A 21,455-nucleotide genomic window follows, 5' to 3' on the forward strand; every position below is an offset into this window, starting at 1 on the left:
ACTGCAAAATGTTTACGTTAGAATCTGCGTTAGAATCGGATTTTAAATGTATCTGCATTCATTTGCAGGTGGGTTGATAAACTAGATTTTTTAAACTAAACATTTGTGTGATAAAAGAAATGTGCGGCCGTAAATAGTGTGCGTCTATCAGAAGATGGAGGCGTGGCCCAGACATCGTCAGCTGAGCTCTGAGATCGCTGAAGATATAAATCAAGTGAGAAGAAGTTATTTTCCTTAAAAAAACTTTTAGTAGCTTCAGCTGAAGACTGTTGGTCGCTCTGAAACTGAGCTGTTCATTTGAGTTAAGTAGAGATGGAGGCAGGGATCAGCTCCCGCCGTGTTGTAATGGAAACACTGGAGATGAACCTGTTGCCTGTCAGTGATCGTTCACTGCAGCCACACACACACACACACACACTCACACACACACAAATCACACACACACACGCACACAGGCGTTGGCATTACACCGCTGCTATCTTGGGAGTTAAATGTCTGTGACGAAAGAGAAGATCTCACTCTCTGATTCTGGACACAGATAAAAAAACAAACTCTAATTTAATAGAAGTTCAGATCTGTTCCGTATTTAAAACCGAACGAAGGAGAAACTCGTATCTGATTGTGTTTAATGAAGCTGGCGGCTGTGTGTGTGTGTGTGTGTGTGTGTGTGTGTGTGTGTGTGTGTGTGTGTGTGTGTGTGTGTGTGTGTCTGTGTGTGTGTGTGTGTTTTGGCCGAATGACATCATTTCAGTCTGTTTATGTTACGTCGTGGATCTGTGTTATTTCAGTGCAGTCAGCAGGTTTAGGAAAAACAGGACTTCATAAAACAAATTGCACAAATACAGATGGAACACGACTGTAACTGCAACTGTACATAAATGAAGATAAAATGTCCTCATTTATGTACAGTTGCCATCTTGTGCTGGTGACGTCACTTTGAGTCTGTGAAGTAGCATTCGGGACTTTTGGTAAAAATACAAACTCAAAAATGACATTTTTTTCGTGCTTTTAAACATGCGCCTTTAATCAATAAACTTTAAAAATATATTTGTATTTATTTGTGTATTTTTTCATGTTTTATATGAGACCTGTGGTGGACTGGTGACCTGTGCACCAGACCTCCTCTCCCAGTAACAACCAGATGTTTGTTTAATATAAATATTTGAAATTAACAAAACCAGCAGCTGCTTCTTGGGAAAATACATTTTATTTATGCCTTTTTAAAAAGGCAAAACATGATGGTATAAACTAAATGAAAGTTTATGTCATAAATTGTGTCATAAATTTAACTTTTAGATGAACAAACTTTATTAATTTTGGGTCCAAACCAAATGAATAATGATACGAATTCGGGAGAAAATGAACTCACTGAGTTTCTCTGGTTTTTAACATGCAGTACTGGTAAATGTACACCAGGTGGCAGACTTTGTCACACACAGGCCTGCTGCTGACACACACACACACACTCACACACACACACACTGAACTGTATCAGCCATCACAGAGTAAGATGTTTCCCATGATGCTTTGCTTTGTGTTGAATTCATGACATTCAACCCCGGACTTTTCCGCTGAGCTCAAACTTGATTGATCTGACGAACCCTAAAATCTGAGCTCTGACCCTCCAGCTGCCTTAGAGACGTTTACAACCCACTGTGGTGCTACTGGTTCTTATTTAATTCACTGTTTGTTGATCCAAGGTAGTTTATACAGGGAAAGAAAACAGCCGACAGCCAAAGTTGAAATCAGAGTCTGGTTCATTCTCACCTTCAGCTCTGGAAAAGTTGACGTCAGATTTGAGTTTCTGTCGCGGATGTGATCACGAACGGACTCTGTGTGAATCAGCTGGAGCTGTTCACCCTCTGAGGTTCTATAAACCTGACGCTCAGACTTCATATCCTGCTCCCGAGCTGCGCAGCCGCTCAGGTATTTTATTTTTATGAATTGCTAGGGAAACAGTGAACACATGATCTCACCAGGTCGTCTTTTTTACCGCAACATCTGACAAGAAAATACTGTCAGGACGAGAGAGTGAGAAAAAACAATAACTGCATTGGCAGAGAAGGACGGTGATTAAAGTCAATATTTAAGTGAGTCTGTATTTTCCACACTCTTGCTTATTTTATTTTGAAAAAAAAGCTTGTTATACTGAAACAAAGAAAGTTTTCCTGAGACATTCTTTCGCCTCCAGCAAACCAGCAGCCTCAGCCTCCTCGAGTTCCTCCCTGACGTCACTCACCTTGAATCCATTCCCTCATCCGTCTGGACCGGGTCTCCTGCGCCTGGTGCCGTCTTTATGGGACAGCTGGCAGTGTTTACTGCAGTGAGAGACTGACGGGGGCGGAGCCGAGACTGGATCTGCAACCTTCAGGACCAGACTCAGGTCATCAGATTGTCTGGTAAACGTGTTAAACAGTGACACGGCTGTGGACCTCACTGAGGAAAGAAGGAACAAAGCAGTGAAGCACAGGAGAGAATCCAGAGGAGGATGTTTCGAGTTGGAAATGTTTCCGAAAGCAATTTGCAGATAGAAGAAATAGTAAAACAGTAAAATCTCCTGCCAGGCCCAGAGTAAAAACTCCTGTGAATGTCCGAATGAGCCCATGTAAGAAAACAGCAGGAGATTATCTTGAGGATTCACAGCGAGGGAGTTGTCGGTTGATGATGTTTGATGAACACGCTAATGTGAAGTATCTCCGGATGAAGAAGAGGAACAGTACACGTAGAAGACGAAGACGTAAACTTGGAAAGACGAGGAGATCTACCTATAGGCTCCACCCCCAAGTCTGACCCGGAGCAAAGTCCAGACCACATTGTTTATGATACATGATATTTAACATCACTCCATCTCGTCCCTTCACTCCTTCACAGAAAACATGAATAATCCACTGATGGAAAATATGGAAAAGTAGTTAGTCGAAATGTTTGTAATCACATGAAGCAATAAATCAAATCGTGAAAACAGTTTAAATCCAGCATCGTTTCCTGTGAATCCTTTGTATGTGAGAATTTGAGAACTTGAATTTATTGTGGAAACATTCGACTCGAAACAACGAAAACAACCTCACAGAGAAATAATCACTGGGCTTTAAATCAGGAAATTACTCAAACATGTTGAATAAGTGAAAGATTTGAACAGTTATTAACTTTTTAATGTTGCTTCATTGTCTGTTATTGAGATTGCCATCAGCCTCAGACCGAGCTGTGTTAAGTGCTGTGGGAGTGTTACCACGGCAACCGATTTGAGGAGTGTTTGTGAGTGTTTGAACCTCCCGTGGGATTTGTGTGTGTGTGTGTGTGTGCGTGTGTGTGTGTGTGTGTGTGTGTGTGTGTGTGTGTGTGTGTAAATCAGTGTTGGCTGGAAATGCCTGGGTGACCTAATGCACAGCTGTGTGTTTTGGATGAAGAGAATTCTTTTCAGAGGGAAAAGTTCCAGTTGGGTCTCTGTGTTCAGGAGCGGAGTCTCTAATCTGAGTGTCTGAACACAAACACACACACACACAGACACACACACAGACACACACACAGGGTGGTGTTGGGGCCCTGAGCTTCACTCTGGACGCAGCAGATCGACTCGGCGCCTCCAGCAGCTGCTCCTGTTCCGAGCTGACATATCTTATTCATAAGCTGGCGAACAGAAACCAGATCCAGATCCTTCTTGCTTCAGCCTCGTCGTCAGGCTGCTGCTCATATCTGAACTTCACGCAGTCACAGCACAGACCACGGCTTCTCCCCAGTTCAGAATCCTTTCACCTCAGATATCCATCCAGAGTTATTGAACCCAGGATGCGAGGGAGGCCCTGTGGTTATGAATGTGGGCTTGTAAATTAACCATATTTACAATAGGCCTCAACCGGTAGCCTGATTCCAAAGGGATTTGTAAGTACCATTGATTTACACACACACAATTAATAAAACACCATTGGACCAGAAATCTCTTTTTAAAAGTCCCTTAAAGACAAAAGCTCGGCTTGGACTCAATTTGTCCCGTGAACTCATTTATTATTCTTTCAATCTGTGTCTGTTCTTTAAGAAATCACTTTGATAATAGCATGAATGTTCAGTGCTGTGCGTCACATGTTTGGTTTCTTATCCATCATCCAGAGCCATCACTTACTGATACTGCAGCAGAACGTGGAGCCCAAACACAAAGTCATAAACACGGACAAACAGATGATCTGGTTTCTCACACGGAACTGATCTCATGGATCCAGTCTGAGATCACGTGAAGAGACAGAAGAGGCCGATGAACATGGAAATCCTTTTTCCTTTCAGAGCCTAAAACCTTCTCACTGTTGAAATGTTAATTAATATTCAGATCAATCCCTGCTCGAGTTTTTAATTTAATACATGTTGTAATTTCAAGGGAAAAATGTCTTCCTTTGTTTTCTAAAGATAAGATATAATTTACCTTTATTGAACGTCCTCGGGGGAAATTTGATTTAGACACAGCAGCTTAAAACAGAACAAACAATAGAAATAGAAACACCATAGGTATACAGATTGTTAACATGCATGTGCAAGTGAGAGAGAGAGAGAGAGAGAGAGAGAGAGAGAGAGAGAGAGAGAGAGAGAGAGAGAGAGAGAGAGAGAGAGAGAGAGGCGTGTGTGTGTGTTCCCATTAAAGTGACTTGAATGGTAAAACTGTACATGCATACAATATTGTGACTGATCCACTGTTATGATATCATCTTACTTTCCCCTTGGGAGAGTCACATGACCCCAGGGTGGGGGGGTGGAGGGTGTCAAAATGCTTCAATGAAAACCACATGGAGGGTGGAGAGAGAGAGAGAGAGAGGGAGAGAGAGGGAGGGAGGCTGACATGAGAAGAAGAAGAGAGCAGCTGTAGGAAAAGTCTCCAGAACCAAGAACAGATCCAGAGCCACAGGACCACAGACCTGAACCTGAACCTAGGACCAGGACCTGAACCCAGGACCACAGACCAGGACCTGAACCTAGCACCAGGACCTGGACCCAGGACCACAGACCAGGACCTGAACCCAGGACCCGGTGCAGCTCAGTCCACCATGTCCTCCAACAGAAGAAGGAACTCCAGCAGACAGCTCCTGCAGAACCTCATCAGGTGAGAGAACAACATTCATTTTTTTCTTATCGGTACCTGCATTGATAAAAATGTCCATAATAAGGAATTTCATAACAAGGGTGCAGACAAACTATATTTGAGTAATTCTACAAAATATGTCTTTTATTTATTATTCCCAATCTTTTTTGTAATCCGAGTTGGAAAGTAGTTCTGAAGGAAATTACTCAACTACTCTGTTGAAGTATAGTCTTGAAACACTTGTGATGTACTTACTCGAAATTATAAATTGTAATTATCGAGTTACTTTAATGATGAAAATATCACACATGAATATATGATCAGTTTATTCACAGTAAATGAACAACTTCAACATAAATGTTCCACTTACATATTAATGCATGTATATCACATTATGTCATTACCATAGTACACAGACAGATCATACTTTTACTTTTGACAGTTAAATTACATAATTGCAGACATATTTTTACTTTTACTCAAGTACAATTTTAAATGGAGGACTTTTACTTGTATTAAAGTATTTTCAGACTAGATATAGTTATAGTAGCTGTGAATGGTGGTGATAATGCATCGTCTCTGGACTGCAGTCCAAAAAATTGTTGTTTTTCCTTTTACGTCATCTCGTATTTGTCGTCCACAAATCTGCAACCACGATAAACACAGAACACATATATATATATATATTATTATATATATATTTGTATATATTCTATGAGTACAATGTCTGAAACCATCTTAAGCACTACATTAAATTGTAAATTGTTCAATGATTGATGTACATCGGTGACACAAAAACAGGAAATGTCGTAATGCAACCTAATCACCAGTGGTTAAAACAAGATCACATCATTTAACCAAAATTATATGGACGACTGATCATCAGCTGACTCATCCTGAGCTCTTTATAGTCTAATGGAATAAAACGTTATATAATAACCCCGGTGGTTTCTGTGCCGTCGACCATTTCCACCACTTCTTACAATCAAGAGCCATGAAATCCAAATATAGGCAGAGAGCTGAAGTTTAATTGAGGTTTAGGTTCAATTAACAAGATGGATCTCAGCCTGTCAACATCTCAAACAGTGAAACTATTTAAAAAACATCGTCATCGTGTCGCACATGAGAGAAGAAGTGAAGTTTCTGAGCTTCTGAGAGCTGAAGCAGAAACGACTGAATCTGTGTTTCCTGGAAGAAAAGAGGGATTTTCCCATTCGATTGAAAACAGCCAGAGTGTGTTTTGTTGCAATAGGGCGTGAAAATACATTGTTTAAATACTTCTGTTATAAATCATGAGTCAGCTAAAAGTGCCTGATGTTCAATACTGTTTTTAAGGAAATACTGATTTTGAATAATATCAATGATGTGGATAAATCTAGTTTTCTGTGTCTTTACAGAAAGACTCCAGGTCTAGAACGTGAAGCCAACGTGTAACAGCTTGAAACGTGTATTCTCCTGAATCGCCAGCAGGAGGCGACTCTACTTCTCACTTTATAACGTCAGTAAACAAGTCTCGAAAACACCCAGATAGAAAAACATTTCTACTTTCCAATGCGAGTTTGGCAGCGTCACAAAATCTTTCTCTGGTGTAGAAGTAATTTAAAATATAAACTTGAAGTGATCCTGGCTTCGGTGTTATTGCTAAGTTGCTACTTCGTAAGAGTTTCCCGTGAGACCTGAGCAGCGGTCACTAAAATAAAACCATAAGAAACCTGGAATCGAAACCTGCGGAACGCCACACGGACGAAGCAGCACGCCGTTCTGTGGTCGTCAACACGGTTCAGACGCCTTCAAACCCGTCGTGTGAGACCAGGAGGCACCTGAATGCAGCTTGGAGTTTAGGCAACTGCTGAAAATAAAAACAACCGTAAATGAATGCAGATGTAATAGTGATGTTTCCCGTCTGATCACATTTTGAGGCTCTGGGCTCGAGGCTCACAGCAGAGATCGGAGAACAGCAGCAGAGTTTGGGCTCTTCACTCACTCACTCCGCTCTGAGTTCTCTGCTCCAACGAGCTCAGGAGTTAAAACTTGTTTTCTCATTTTTCACCCTTCACCACTTCTCCTCATTGTCAGAGAGCTCCTTGTTTCCTCGGTGGAACATTTCCATGTGACGTCACAGAGAAATGACACTTTGATTCAATGGCTTCCTTTATAGCTGCAGCCTCCTTAATGGCCATGACATCATCTGGCTGAGTCCTGGACGCCCTCCTGCCCCGACACACACACACACACACACACACACACACACACACACACACACACACACACACACACACAAAGAGAAAGCCGTTCCCCAGGCCTCCATTGCCTCATTGTGTAAATGGTGGAAAAAGTGATGTGTATCGGAGAGATTTCCTCCATAATCTGCTTGTTTCACGTTCGTGCTTCACGGCGTCCTGTTAAATGTCCCATCAGACCCTGAAGGGGGCGTGCCCTCCACAATGTGCTGCACACACAGGACACTGCAGAGGAGACATGTCTCATCTGCAGCTGCTTCAGTCTCAGGCTTTTGAAAGACGAGGGCAGTGACGTCACCTCCTTAACGCCGTCGACCAGAATCTACGTTTCTACACAAATAATCTGCAGAAGCTACTTTGTCTCGTAGGAAACATAAACGCCGGCTTGCATGTGTCTGATCGAATGGTATCATAGGATTTTAAATGAGGTGTTACATTTATTGAAGGAGACATTTGATGTGTTCCTTTCCTTTGGTGTTTTTTTGGTCTTTTTGTGATGCAAAGCTCAAAAGTGAGACAGAGGCTGAAAAGAGGAGCTGCAGCAATAGAAAGTAGTTACCCATATTCCTGAAGATGAATGGGTGGCATAGTGGTGCAGCGGTCTGCCCCTTTGCCTCAGTGGGATCTTTTTGTGTGGAGTTTGCATGTTCACCACGTGTCTGTGGGTTTTCTGAAGCTTCCTCCCACAGTCCAGCGACGTGCAGGCAGGGGTTGTGTTAATGGGAGACTCTGAGTTGTTTATAGGTGTGAATGTGAGTGTGAAAGGTTGTGTAGCTGTGTGTCGGCCCTTCGATACCCTGGTGACCCCGCCTCTCGCCAAATGTCAGCCGGGATTGGCTCCAGCTCCCCACACAACATCCACGTATCAGTGCAGATGATGGATGGAGGAACATCAGTGTATCTCTCAGTGGAGAGGATGTGCTGGAGAGTCAGAGGCGAGTTTTCACCTCCACAATCCAACCTGATCCCCACTTTAATAATTTCCTTTAAAAACACACAGTCCTGAGGGAGAAGCTGAAACAGTCACACATCAAGTAAAGACTGAGTCCTGCCAACACTGATCCCACCACGTCTCCACTGGGAAACATCTGATGTAGGTCACGTTCCCACAGGATAATGACCACTTCAGAACCAGTTCAAGTCCAATGTCTCCACCAGCAGCTTCAACCACTGACATTTCAATCAGGCTTTTTTCTTTGGTTCTCTGCACATTACAGATGTTTGGTGATGATCTCATGGAGACGAGTGGAGTCAACATGTTTGGACTGTTAATCAAATTTATTATTGCCACAGTTGGTCAATATGGTTTGGATGTTTCGTGTTTAACAAAAAAACAACAGGCCCCGAGGCTGTGTCGTGTTTTTGTGATGCTGCAGTGATGTGATCACAAACTGATTTTACCGGCTTAGGGATTCCGAATGGAGAGAGACCTCTGAACAAAGATGGTTACCTATCATAGATGAAAGGGACAGTATTATTTATTCATCAGAAAGTGCAGAAGATATTTCAACCTTATTTTAGACAAAAAACAGTAAACATAAAGTGCATCGCAAGGATTTAATGTTTTCATCTTTTTTCTGCTTTCTGTTAGTCAGCAGGATTGTTCAAAAAACTCCTGGACAGATTATAACTTTATGAGTTTCTTTTCAGCTTTCAGTTATTAACGAGTAATACCAGCATGGCTTTTAAAAAAGGAATCCAAGTTGTGAAAAACTGGAATTTTCCTCGTAAAACAATGACATCACTGTGGAAAACTTGTTTGTTCCCAATCAACAGTTTCTGTGCTCAGAGTTCGACCTTTCAAGCCGTCAGCCAATCAGATGAATGTTTCCACAGTTCTTGACGTCATTTTCTGCAGATGAAAGTCGGCAGGATTAAAGTCTTCCCCCTCCTCCTCCTCCTCCTCCTCCTCCTCCTCCTCCTCCTCCTCCTCCTCCTCCTCCTCCTCCTCCTCCTCCTCCTCCTCCTCCTCCTCCTCCTCCTCCTCCTCCTCCTCCTCCTCCTCCTCCTCCGTCCCTTCACCTCCTCCTCCCTCGCTCTTTGTTTCCCTCCAGACGTTTGGATGAAGTGAAACAGCACAGCAGCTGGATCGAGCTCTTCCAGATGTGCATGGCCAATAAAAGGAGTTATTGTTATCAAGTCCCGCCCACTGCAAACTAAAACTCATCAGACAGAAGAAGTGAATTAACTCTCATGAGGGAGAAGTCGTCTTTTTGTTTAATTTCAAATCCACTAACCTGAGAAAATCATCTTTCTCAAACTGTTGAATCAGACAAATTACAAACATTGATCAGGTTTGAATTGTAATTTCTTTGAAGAGACTGAAAGGGAGAGAGAGAGAGAGAAAGGGTTCTGCTCTTTGAGATGTTTACTGACTCCTGGACTACAGGCTGATGTTGACGAGTGTGTGTTGTGTCCACGCTGCCTTCAGGGTGACGGCCCAGCGGAGCCAGGAGGACGCTGAGGAGGTGGAGCGGGAGCAGAGGAGGAGAACCAGGGAGTTCCAGAGAGGAGAGGGCGAGCCCCCCCGTCACCACGACGACACACACAGGCCGGAGTGAGTGCAGTGCTGATGTTTTTAATACTGAACAGAAAACTTAACATATAAACATGTATACTCACTTCCTTTAACATTGTGCTTTTATTTAAATGTTCATCTTTTTCTCAGGGAAAAATTAATGTTTGTTTGATGAATGAAATAAATCTGAGTTTGGTGCAACTTCAAATAAAAATCTGCATCTCGCTGATTTGAATGTGGTTTCATCAGTGCCGCTGCACGTTAAAAAATACAAACCTGTGAGTGTCACCAATGTGTAGCTGAGTTAATATGGATTCAGTGGAGAATCAACAGCTTAAAGTATCTTCAATATTTAATGAACTGTAGAACAAATGATCTTGACAGAATTCAAAGGGACCGTTGGACCGCGGCGGAGGGAGGAGGTCAAAACAAAGACGTCTGCACAAGTTGCTGTTTGTGCATTTACTCATTTACTTCATGAGTTGTCACTAATAAGTAAGAAAAGATTAATAAATCATTTAGGACGTAAAATAAAAGTTCCCTGGTTGGTGCTCGTCCTCCTGCACAGATGGATTTCTGCAGATCTTTGTTGCTGACACGATGCCTTTGTTTGTGTTGGATCAGATTGGATGTAACCGTCCTGCTTGTTAGAGTTGATTCACTCTCAGCTGCTGAGTTCAGGGGAAACGTTGTGTCCAGTGAAGCTGAAAATCACTTTCTGTAGTTTGTTGTTTGTCCCGATGGAGGAGGAGGAGGAGGAGGAGGAGGAGGAGGAGGAGGAGGAGGAGGAGGAGGAGGAGGAGGAGGAGGAGGAGGAGGAGGAGGAGGAGGAGGAGGAGGAGGAGGAGGAGGAGGAACTCCCGAGGGAAACATCCTCGTCACCCGAGACTGAAAACTGCTGAAAGTGTTTAAATGTGCTTCACTCATCCAACTCTGCCTCGGTCATTAGCTTCATTGTTCCGCCCGACATGAGAATATGATTATTAATCTGACCACTGGTTCGGCAACAAGTTAAGTTTTCGTTCCTTTAAAACAGTCGTAAAACTTCAGAACATGTGTTTTATTCTGTCTTCAGCCTTTTGCAATAAACTATAGGAAACAGGAGCGACATATAAAAAATACAACTTAACACTTCAAGTGTTTTATTTACAAGAAGATTTATGAGAGAAATCCAGAGTTTTCATCATCATCTTGTTTGTTTCAAATTTCAAAAGTTGTTTGCAAAAAGATAAGATAAGAAAATATAAGAAACAAGATAAAACATCATCAGCATTTATCTGTGTTAGTGTTGATCTGAGTCGACCTCAAACAGGAGGTGTTCATCACTGTGCTGCTCTGTTTGATGTTTCCATGGTGACTGTCTCTGTTGCCATGGAGACTGACCCTCCCCTGTCTGCCGCCTGTCGCCTCTCTAAGCTCCGCCCCTGTTCCAGACCTGTGGATCACATTAAAGATGCTCCTGGATACAAAGACTCACAGATTCTTTTACTTCACAAACGGAGCAAACATCAGTATATTTATACCGTTTGACATAACTTCAGACCATAACTAATGCATAACGAGGGCCTTTGTGAATAATTTATTAATTTCTGCACAAAACTACCTCTGAACTATGTAACACAAGTTCGTCTCCCACTTTGAAAACCTCCAGCGCTGCTCAGAGGTCGAAATATAACCTCTTGTAAATGCAACAGCATTATTACAAACTTAGAATAACAAACCAGTACCTGGAAATAAGGACATAGTAGTAAAATAACAAATAAAAGTACTGAAATTTATTTGAGGATTACCTTGTTCACTTGTTAACAGCTTCAGTTGATGACATGTTAATCTGATGTTGAATATGAAGCAAAAACAAATGTATTAAACCTTTAAAAGTATGCTAAATATTATTATTATACCATCTTTGCTCTCGTGTTAAAGTAAAGTAAGTGTGAGTTTTGTATCCTCAGGTGTGTGTCACAGTGCTGCACATTGTGTGTTTTATGTGTCGACTGGGATTCAGTTCATCCTGGATCATCTCATCAGTCCTTTAAGTTCTCCTCTCTTCTCCTCATGCTCCTCAGGCCGGACGGGGAGCTGAAGCCCCGGTGCCGCTTGGTCCTGGAGGAGGACGAGGGCTTCAGCGACTGGAGTCACCGGTTGGAGAATCGTACCGAGCAGCGGGTGCAGGACGCCTGTCGAGTGAAGGATCGGACACCGAGCACCGCACCACGTCGGAAACCAGGAACAGAAGAGGAGAAACAGGAGGAAGAGGAGGGACGAGAGCTGGAAGGAAGCAGTCGGCCCCAGGAGACTTCAACAAGACCTGCAGAGAAGGTGCCACGGTCTTCGAGCTGGAGCCAAAACATCCATGATTTTAAACAATCCATCAACTACTGAATATTTTTTAATGAAATCTGCTACAGAAAATCAGGATCATCTCTCGAGGTGCAATAACCTTGATGATCTCAGACATGCAACATTGTTTTTTAGGCTTTTTTGTGAATGTAAAAGTTCTGCAAAGTTAAAAAGACCAGTCTGTGGAAAAGAGAACTCCTGAAACATCTCGACAGTCGTTCTCTCCTCCGCTTCAATGTGACGTCACGTGATATTTGCCCACATTTGCATAAAGAACATTGTTTTGATGCAGCCTCAAAGAGATGCTATTCAGTTCAGTGACAGAAGTTATCATGACTAACATCGTAATTATCTGCTTGCAACCTTTTTATTACCTGCTTTTTATTGTACACTCGGAAAGAACGCATTAAAGAACAAGGGGCCTGGTTTACGAGCGCGCGGCTACGAGTGAGCTAATCAAGCTCTTAATGAGAAACTCTGTGAAACTACTGAGGCAAAAACAACATAAAGCTCCAGACTGTGAAGTAAAAGTCTCCAGAAGACGATGCAGAGAATCTGAAAACAGTCTTTTAAAATCAACCTGTGTCTGAATGTTCTGCAGATCCTCATCAAGCGCGTTAACCTGCGATGCTTTTATTTTATTTTAGATTCCAATCAGCAAAAAGGAAGTCAGGACTTCGTACAGCTCGTCAGTGTTCCTGCCGCAGGACGCCCGGCTGCAGCACGCCACCGGACATCCGGCCGACAGGGCCTCGTACCTGGCTGCTGGGACCATGAGGCCCCGGTGGGTTCTCCTCTCACTGTCTCACATGTTCTTTCTAATCCCAACTCTCCTCCTCTGTCCAGCGTCTGCTGTGTGTTTGCATCCTGGGATCTGACCATGCCTGGACCTTGTTAACCACTTCTCCTCCACAGCGGAGCGGCCTGCAGGGTGGACGGGGGGGTGGAGCAGGAGGAGCTTAGGGAGAAAGAGGAGGAGGAGGAAGATGTGCAGCCTTCTCTGCAGAAGGAGCAGAGGTCAGACACCAGACAGAGCTACGGAGATGAAGACGATCAGGAGGAAGAAGAGCTGAGCTTCACACATGAGGAGAGGGACGACCTTCACCTCAGGAGGGAGCAGAGAAACAGAGAGGAAGAGGAGGAGGAGGAAGAGCACAAGATGCCAAACAAGGTTGGCTTTCTAAATGCAGCTGTTACAACTATGGTACTCAGTAGTACTTTTTATTTCTATTGTTGTTTCATTAGTCACAGATTCTGGATTTACTCCAAATATATTTTTATATCCACTATAATACACTCTATATTGTTATTATTTATGTTTTCACTGATATTTTTTTAGACTTTTACTCTTGGGATTATTGGGGACTCAGGATTAATAAAGGCTTATTTTATCATATCTTATCTTATGTGACATTGTTGTTGTCATAGTGTTCAGTGGAGAACCCGAGGAGCGAGGAGGTGAACAGAAGATCTGTGAGTTCTCTCTGCAGCGAAGGCGACGAGCCGTTACACTACGGCCCCATGAGCCCGACTTTCAAGGTATTGAAAGAAGCCAAACAAGGTCCATACAATAAAATGATTTCTGACTCAATTTCTACACGTTAGATAAAATATGCAGCAGCAGGTGAAGGGATTTGGTGTCTTTGCTTAACGGCAACGAAACAAGTAATGTAACTTTGTACTTTGGCTGTTAGGTAAATAGTGAAGTTATGTAATATGTAATATTATCAAAGGTAATGGAGATATCATCTGGTATCATAACAGCACAGTGCAGAGTTTAAACTAAAGAATCTGAAGGAGTAAAACTACATTTCCCATGAGCCTGTGGTGATTCACTCATTATACATGTTGTCTTTTTCATTCTTTCTGTGGCTGCACCAGAAACTCCTCATACAGTTTTACCCAGTGAGTACAACACAAACACACACACACACACACACACACACACACACACACACACACACACACACACACACACACACACACACACACACAAACACAAACACACACACACACACACAAGCTGTTTGACCCACTGTTTATTTGTGAGACAGAACAGACAAGGGTTGTGTCTTTACAGGATGAGATCAACAGCAGAGTCTCTACTGACGGGAAATGCACAGTGAGTACGATGGTCAGGGTCAAAGGTCAACAGTGGCTTAAAGACTACCGAGGTTTCAGGAATGGATCGATTAATCCTGAACACTGGGCCTGGGTTTGAAAGATGAAGTTAAAAAGACACAAAAAGACTTTAAGAGATGCAAAAACCTCCTGAAGAAAGACAAAACTATTTCAAATGCACACATGGACTACAAAGAGACAAAAGAGACAAAAGAGACAACACATAGATTCAAATCAACTTCAAATCGAATGAAAAGAGACGCAGATCAACAACTGGGACTCGAAAAGACTCCAGAAGGACTCACAACAAACACATAGTGATCGATAGGATTAGAGACTTACTAAAACTACAAATAGACACAAAACAACCAGGAAAAGACACAAAACTACTACAGAGCCCCTAAAAACAATTACAAAGATACACCAACAACCATAAAGATTCAAGTGATTTAAAACAATGACAAAGAGACTCTAACCTTATCTCCCAGAACAACCTCAGAGATACGGTGGAATAGAGAAAACCTTAAAAAAGTCACACTGACTCTCAAAAGAAATACAAAGTGACTCAAATACTACGAAAAGAAACAGAATAACTCTACAAATATTCAAAACAACTAAAAAGAGAAAACCCAGAAGACAATTAAGTGGCAGTTTGTGTGTTTAGAGGTTTTTCATATGTCTGTGATTGTGTTTATGGTCCTCATCTTATCCCACTCTGCTTCATTTTTCTTTGCTTACGTCACAAAAAACACATTCTAATAAAAACAGCTAATTCGGATTCAGTCCATGTTGCAGATTTCTGCCTCAAAAACAGATCAAATAAATACACATCAGGTTTTTATTGGGCCCAAATAAAAACTTTGTGTCTTTTCCAGATCATCGAGAGAACCGAGTCTCTGAGGAGGAGGTGAGTGTGTGTTTGTGAGATTCGACAGCTCGACAGCTCTAGATAAAAAAAACAATCAGTCTTTATACACAACAAAAGTGTAGTTTAGAAAGTTTCTTGTCGTGCTCAGTCATTTTCAAACTTTTCCTCTGTTGCATTTAAGCTCAAGTGCAGATTTAAAACATGATGAAAACTCTTTAATGTTTCTGATCGTCTACGTTTCTTCTGAAGCACCGGCAGCATAAAGAAGACGTCGCCCCTTGTGGCTGTTTCCAAGATCGACAAAAAACGGGAGCAGTACACACAAGCTCTTGAGGTAAAACACAAGATATTTCTTTTTTTTTTACTGCATCATTAAATCTGTGTTTTGTTGGAGGATCTAAAATACCAAATATAACGCTTTAACGCTCAAGATCATATAAGAAAACTCTCAAATTAAGGTTTGTTCTCCAGGGTTTCTTTTACACATCTTCTTTAGTTAGTACCCAGGATTTAAATTAATGTCTGTTCAAACACCAACATGCAGAAGTTCAACGCACATCACAACACAAAGCAGAGAAAGTGCAGCGTCAGCATCTAGAGGAAATTATTACTTTCACCCGCTTGTCATGAATCCGTCTCTTCTGATCCGAGCCCGAGTTCCTCCTGAAGAGTAATTTGTGTTTTTCTGTTGCTCCTGTGATTTCAGACACATAGCCAGATTGTTCTGTGTCTAGATTCAGGCTGAGTCGTCAGTTTTAAGGCTTTGACTGTTGGTGTCATGTTGGATTAAACCTCCCTGTGTTTCCACAGCTCTCCTCGAAGGAAGGACGATTCGGAGCTCAGCTTCTCACCGACCTGACGAGTCCGGCCGAACCCGTCGCTGCCAAGAAGAACCTGTTTGAAGCCGGAGACGCCTGGAACCAGAACACCTCGGTCCCAGCCTCCAAGGTCAACAGATGATTAACAAACACAATGTGTGATCAGCTTTATTTACACAACACCTTTCACTCTCAGTAATTGAGAATATGGTTTGAAAGTTTGTTTTCCTCAGCAGGATGCGGATGGTTTAAAAGTGGGCGTGGCTGATCTCATCAACCAGTGGGTGAGAGGAGGTGAAGATGGGAGCAGGTGCAGCTCGCCCTCCAAACCTGCAGTAAGTACCTCCATGAAATACTCTCACAGTACTTGAATACTCTGATTGTTTGAGGTCATTATCCTCTGTTCCTTCATGCACCCCCACCCCAGCTTCTTCTCATGTTCTGTGAATCAGTCGGGCATGTCGCCCCCGTGTGGCAGCAGCAGCGTCCTACAGCTCATTGAGCAGAGGTGACGGTTTTGCACGTTGTTGTTTCTGTTGCAGGAAATAAAACCTGGAGGAGTTTCAAACAAGAAGAATCTGTGGGAGAGCTTCGGTGACACATCATCTCCAGGACGGGACGGGAAGGTACGAACTCACATCCAAATCTGTCAACGGCTGAATCACAATTTATAACATTCGTTTATTAAATATATTTAGATCTTTATCTTGCTGGCACTTCTGTGCTCTAATATTTATGCAATTTAAATTTATTTCTCAATTCTTCATATTTAATTTTCTATTCAATGTAATTTAACATGTTCTTATGTTTCTTAAAATCTGTTTTCATCTAGTTTGAATTACATTTTAAAATATATTATAATATATTGCATGTAAAGCACTTTGAGCTGCAAATCTTTTATGAAAGGTGTTTTACAAATACATGTTAATATTAATATTATTATTACTATTATTGTATTAGTATATAAGAAATACATCTATTATTTTATTTATTACATTAAGCTGCTTGTTTGAGAATTGTACAGGTAACTCACAATTTCAGACTTTGTCTCATACTCACTGCGACCAGAGGACAACGTCACTTATTTAACTTGAATACTGAAGTAAAAACTTTAAATAAGATTGAATAAGGAAAAAGTGAAGTTCAACTTATTTACTGATAACGTAGTTTTTTTCTGAACTGAATTTCAGGAGAGCTTGTCTGGTAAAAAGTACAAATTTGTGGTGACCAGTCACGGGAAGTATGAGAAGGTTTCTGTTGACGAAGATGAGAACTTTCTGTCAGGTGAGAAAACCCCTCAATCCAGATTCTGTGGGAAAACAGCGGTAAATGTTTATCATGTTATAACTTTTTTGTTAATTTGCTATATAAAACATATTTAACTGTATTTATTACATTTATGTTAAGCTTAGCCTGTTGAATGAATTACTTACTGACATTAAATCAATAAGAAGATTGATGAATACTGAGTTATCTTGAATTTATAAATGTGTTGAGAAGTTTTAAATAGTCTAGAAAAGTTACCTCATTTGTTTCAAGCTGATTTCCAGATGTCTTAAACAGTTTTACTCTTATTGCACATAGTAGTTATGTTTATTGTGTACTCGACACTTTAGATTTTGATGACAATAAAATGAGAACACCAGACAGATCAGATCTGCGTCACCTTTTAAACCAGGTGTTACTCGTGTTAAACCTTGTTAATTTGTCCACTGCAGCCTTGGGATAATAAAAAGGAGAAATAAAACACAAGAATTTCACATTCAGTTTTATGCATTTTTTAAATCACACAGTAAACAAAAACATGGATGAAGCGTCAATGTAATAAATGGGGCCATAGTTAGCTTATAAAGTCCCCTCTTATAAAATAAATTCCACATCTTGATTGTCATCTCATGGAAAACAACACAACAACCTTTATAGCAACATGCTAACACCTGCTTAAGCCTCAAAAGCCATGAAATGTCACTTTCACATAGATCCTTCTGCTGCTGTCACGGCCTTTTCTGGTTTGTGGAACCTCGCTGCGTCGTCCCAAAATGCACCAGCCTCAGTATTTTTTAGTACATTTCCATCCACACCCGACTTTCAGGAACCTTAATCTGTTCAGACCAGACTTCAAACCTTCATTCTTTCTTCATCCTCTAAACCCATCTGCCCTGTTGTTCCAGGAATGTAAAAGCCCTATTTGTTACAGAGGTAAAACACTGCCTACCAGCGGAGTGAACGCTACCAGCCCAACTTTGTTTAGAAAAATAGAAAAAGGTGGAGCGTGACAAATGAAACGGTCTTTAATCTATCAGAGAATCTACAGATCGTGCATTCAACACCACATCCAACCTACGCCATCGTCAAATGAAGCCAGACAAATCCAACCAGGGAGAGTTTCAGAGTTCTTTGCTGTCTTTGTCTATTTTTCATATTCCTTATTTCACATCATTAAAAGTGCAAAGACGCCCTGGATCACCTCTTGACGTTTTCACGGGTAACGCATACTGAGAATATGCAAGAATCCATTTTACAAAGACATTTTATTTTAAATTACCAATGGAAATGCTCTTGCTCAAACAATTACAAAACAGTAGATGTTGGTTAAGCAGGAATCAATAACTGATTCATAAAATTAACTCTATTGCAGAAATAGTTTCTTGTTTTCTTCCAGATTCTCGCGATGTGTTTCTTCTCGTTCGAGCTTCTCTCAGTTTGCTGAGATCATTGCACCAATCTCACAATAAATCACCGAACAGAGAAATCACTCTTCACTCTCAAAAAGCTTCAGTTCATTTTACATTTCCTCGTTTTTCGACGACCCAAATCCTCTGGCTTTTCTGTTGAAGTCCTTGTGTTCGTCCTCCTGAGACTTGCGTTTTATTAGCCCCCTTTCAAACACAGCTGATATTTTGGTGAGCGGCTTCTCCGCTGCCTCTTTAAGTTTCCTGGCATCAAATCGGGGGCTGTAGAGCAGAATCGGCAGGCGACTGACAAAAGAGGGAAGTTCTGCAGGATTGTCTTTCGGGGCCTTTTTCTCTTCTGAATCCTTCTTGGTGTTGCTGACCTGTTGCATTATTCGCTCTTTTGTGGAGAACATGTGAAAGAGGAGGGCGTCCCACATCTTCAACGCAATAGGAGCTTCTGTGGTCTTGACCACATCCTGAATGACACACTTGTCAGGTACCAACTTATCGCTACCACCTACATGTGGTGTTTTGTTGCTGCCACTGTCGACGACCTGAGATTTGGCCTCAATCTGTGGAAACACTGGTTCATCTGGCTCGACCACCATGTGCTTCTTGAGCCGTGTCCATCCACTGAGCCTGCCCTTAAGGCCTTTGGGCTTCTGGACTGCTTTTGGCTGAGCCGATGGAGGGGGGGTCTCTGCTGTAGCAACCTTATCAGCAGTTGAAGATGCTGTTGATGTCGTTGACTTCCTGGAGGGTTCGGCTGATGGGGCGTTCGTCGGTGCAGGCGTCCTTTTGGTCTTCGGAACGTCCTTGTCTTTGAGTCCAGCGTTTTGCTGAGATGACGGTGATGTTCCTCTGTTTGGTGACGGAGCTTTGACTGAGACTGAGGCCTGAGGCAGAGAGGCAGGAGTGGCAGAGTCAATCACAGCAGCTTTAACTATGGACGGTTTCATGTCAGTATCTGTTGCTGGCTTTGCCGGGGAAATGTTCTGCACTGGGAGCTCTGACGAAGACTGAACATTACTAATCTGGACCGGATCGGGGGGAGACTTTGAAGTTGACTTTACATCGGGTTTCAATACTGGGGGTTTTGATTCTACAGGGGCCGAGGAGGGTCTTGACTTTATCTGCTTAGTGGGGTGTTTTGGTTTTAAAGTGGGTTTACTGGTTAAAACAGGATCTGTAGAAATGAGTTCTCCCTGCTTACTAGTATTTGATGCTATGTTTGATTTCACGTGTTGTGTCGGGGACTGTGCTTTTACCTCAGGGACTGAAGTGTCCTTGGATGATTTTATTTCTGGTTTTGAGATACGCTCTGTGAAAGACTTTGCCAAAGACGGAACAGCACTTGTACCTGTATAATTTTGAAGAGGTGTAATCGGGGTAGTTTTCTGTTCTGACATAATGACCGACGAGAGTATTGTTTCTGTTGTGTTGTTTAAAGACACAGTTGTTTGAGAGCCCTGACCTATGGTTGGAGTATATGTTCGTATAGGTGTACTCCTCACTCGTGGCTCGGGCCGCGGGGAAGCTCTTGTTTCAGCCCAAGGTTTAGTTACTGTAAGAGGGCTAACGGGGGTTCTAAAACCTCTATTGGCTTCACTAAGGATCTGAATATTAGTTGTAGCATGGGTATTTACAGCAGTTTGTGAGAGGGTTTGAGTATTTACAGTGCGGCTGCTAGATTTCTTTGTTTCAGTGACAGATTGCCGGAACTGTTTCAGTTCAGACTGAGAGCTCACTACAGTTTGAACATTCTCTTGGGACGGCATGATTCGACCTGGCACTGTAGTGATTTGCTGTTCTACACTGACTTTAGATATGCCTGCTGTTATACAACCAGTGGAAATGGAAGATGTTGACACAGCACTGGTTGTCACAGAGTGCTTAGTTCTTGGAGTGGGACTTGATACAGATTTACTCTCAGTAATTGGCTTGATTAAAGGTGATTGTTCTCTTACAGCAGCTTTAGTGACTTGAGGTGCGGATGCTTCTGATGCTCTTTGCTCAGCGAGAAGGCTAGATATGTTTTTTCCATCAGAGATAATGTGGACACTTGTTTGGGCAAAAGAGCCAGAAAGAGATTTTTCATCAATGTGTACTTTGGTTGCAGACTGACTCCCAGGTCTCTCTGATCTCAGCTGAGGGCTCCTTGATGCGACTCGCCTCGTGGTTGGGCTCGACGGCTGTTTACTGACCCGTCCAGTATTAAATGTTGGTTTACTGCCCTCTGCTGGATCTGTCAGGATTGGCAAAATAGTTTCTGTCGGGGGCTTTTTGGTGAGTTTGGCTTCAGTAACACCGAGAGCATTGCTGCCCAAACTGGATTTGTTTGACTGTGCAGTTTCTGCAGCAGGTTTGAGGTGATGAACGGCCTCTGAAGCTCCTGGTTGTCCAGGTGAGACTGTGTCTGTGGAAAACTTATTGACTGTTATTAATCCTTGTTGGTCTGATAACTTGGTTTCACCGCTCAGTGAAGTCAGTGCTACATTTCCTGTTGAAAGATTTGAAGCTTGTTTTAATTGACTTTCTTCTGCTTCCACTTTGCCGGTCAGTGAACTCAATTTATCACGGTTGAGGTGTGGGTACAACAACTTGTGGTGGTCTAGAGATGAGCTGCTGACCCTGTTAGTGTTAATATTACTATTAGTTGGATGTTTGGAATCTATACTAGTTTGACTGAAGAGTATTGCATCTTTAGCAGATATTCTAAGACTTGTTTCGTTGGCTTGTATAATCTCTACCGTAGTTTTGCTTGAGTTTGTGTAGAAACTCGTTCCAACAACTCTATCTTGGCCAATGGTTCT

The 21,455-nt window shown here is 42.1% G+C and overlaps 1 pseudogene; it reads left to right on the top strand.

Annotated features, from left to right (window-relative positions):
- Positions 1 to 5,027: 5,027 nt before the first annotated feature.
- Positions 5,028 to 19,323, top strand: LOC132998820 (non-muscle caldesmon-like; annotated as a pseudogene).
- The last annotated feature ends 2,132 nt before the right edge of the window (positions 19,324 to 21,455 follow it).

The sequence above is a fragment of the Limanda limanda genome, chromosome 3 (genome assembly GCF_963576545.1).
Source record: "Limanda limanda chromosome 3, fLimLim1.1, whole genome shotgun sequence".
Classification (NCBI taxonomy): Eukaryota; Metazoa; Chordata; class Actinopteri; order Pleuronectiformes; family Pleuronectidae; genus Limanda; species Limanda limanda.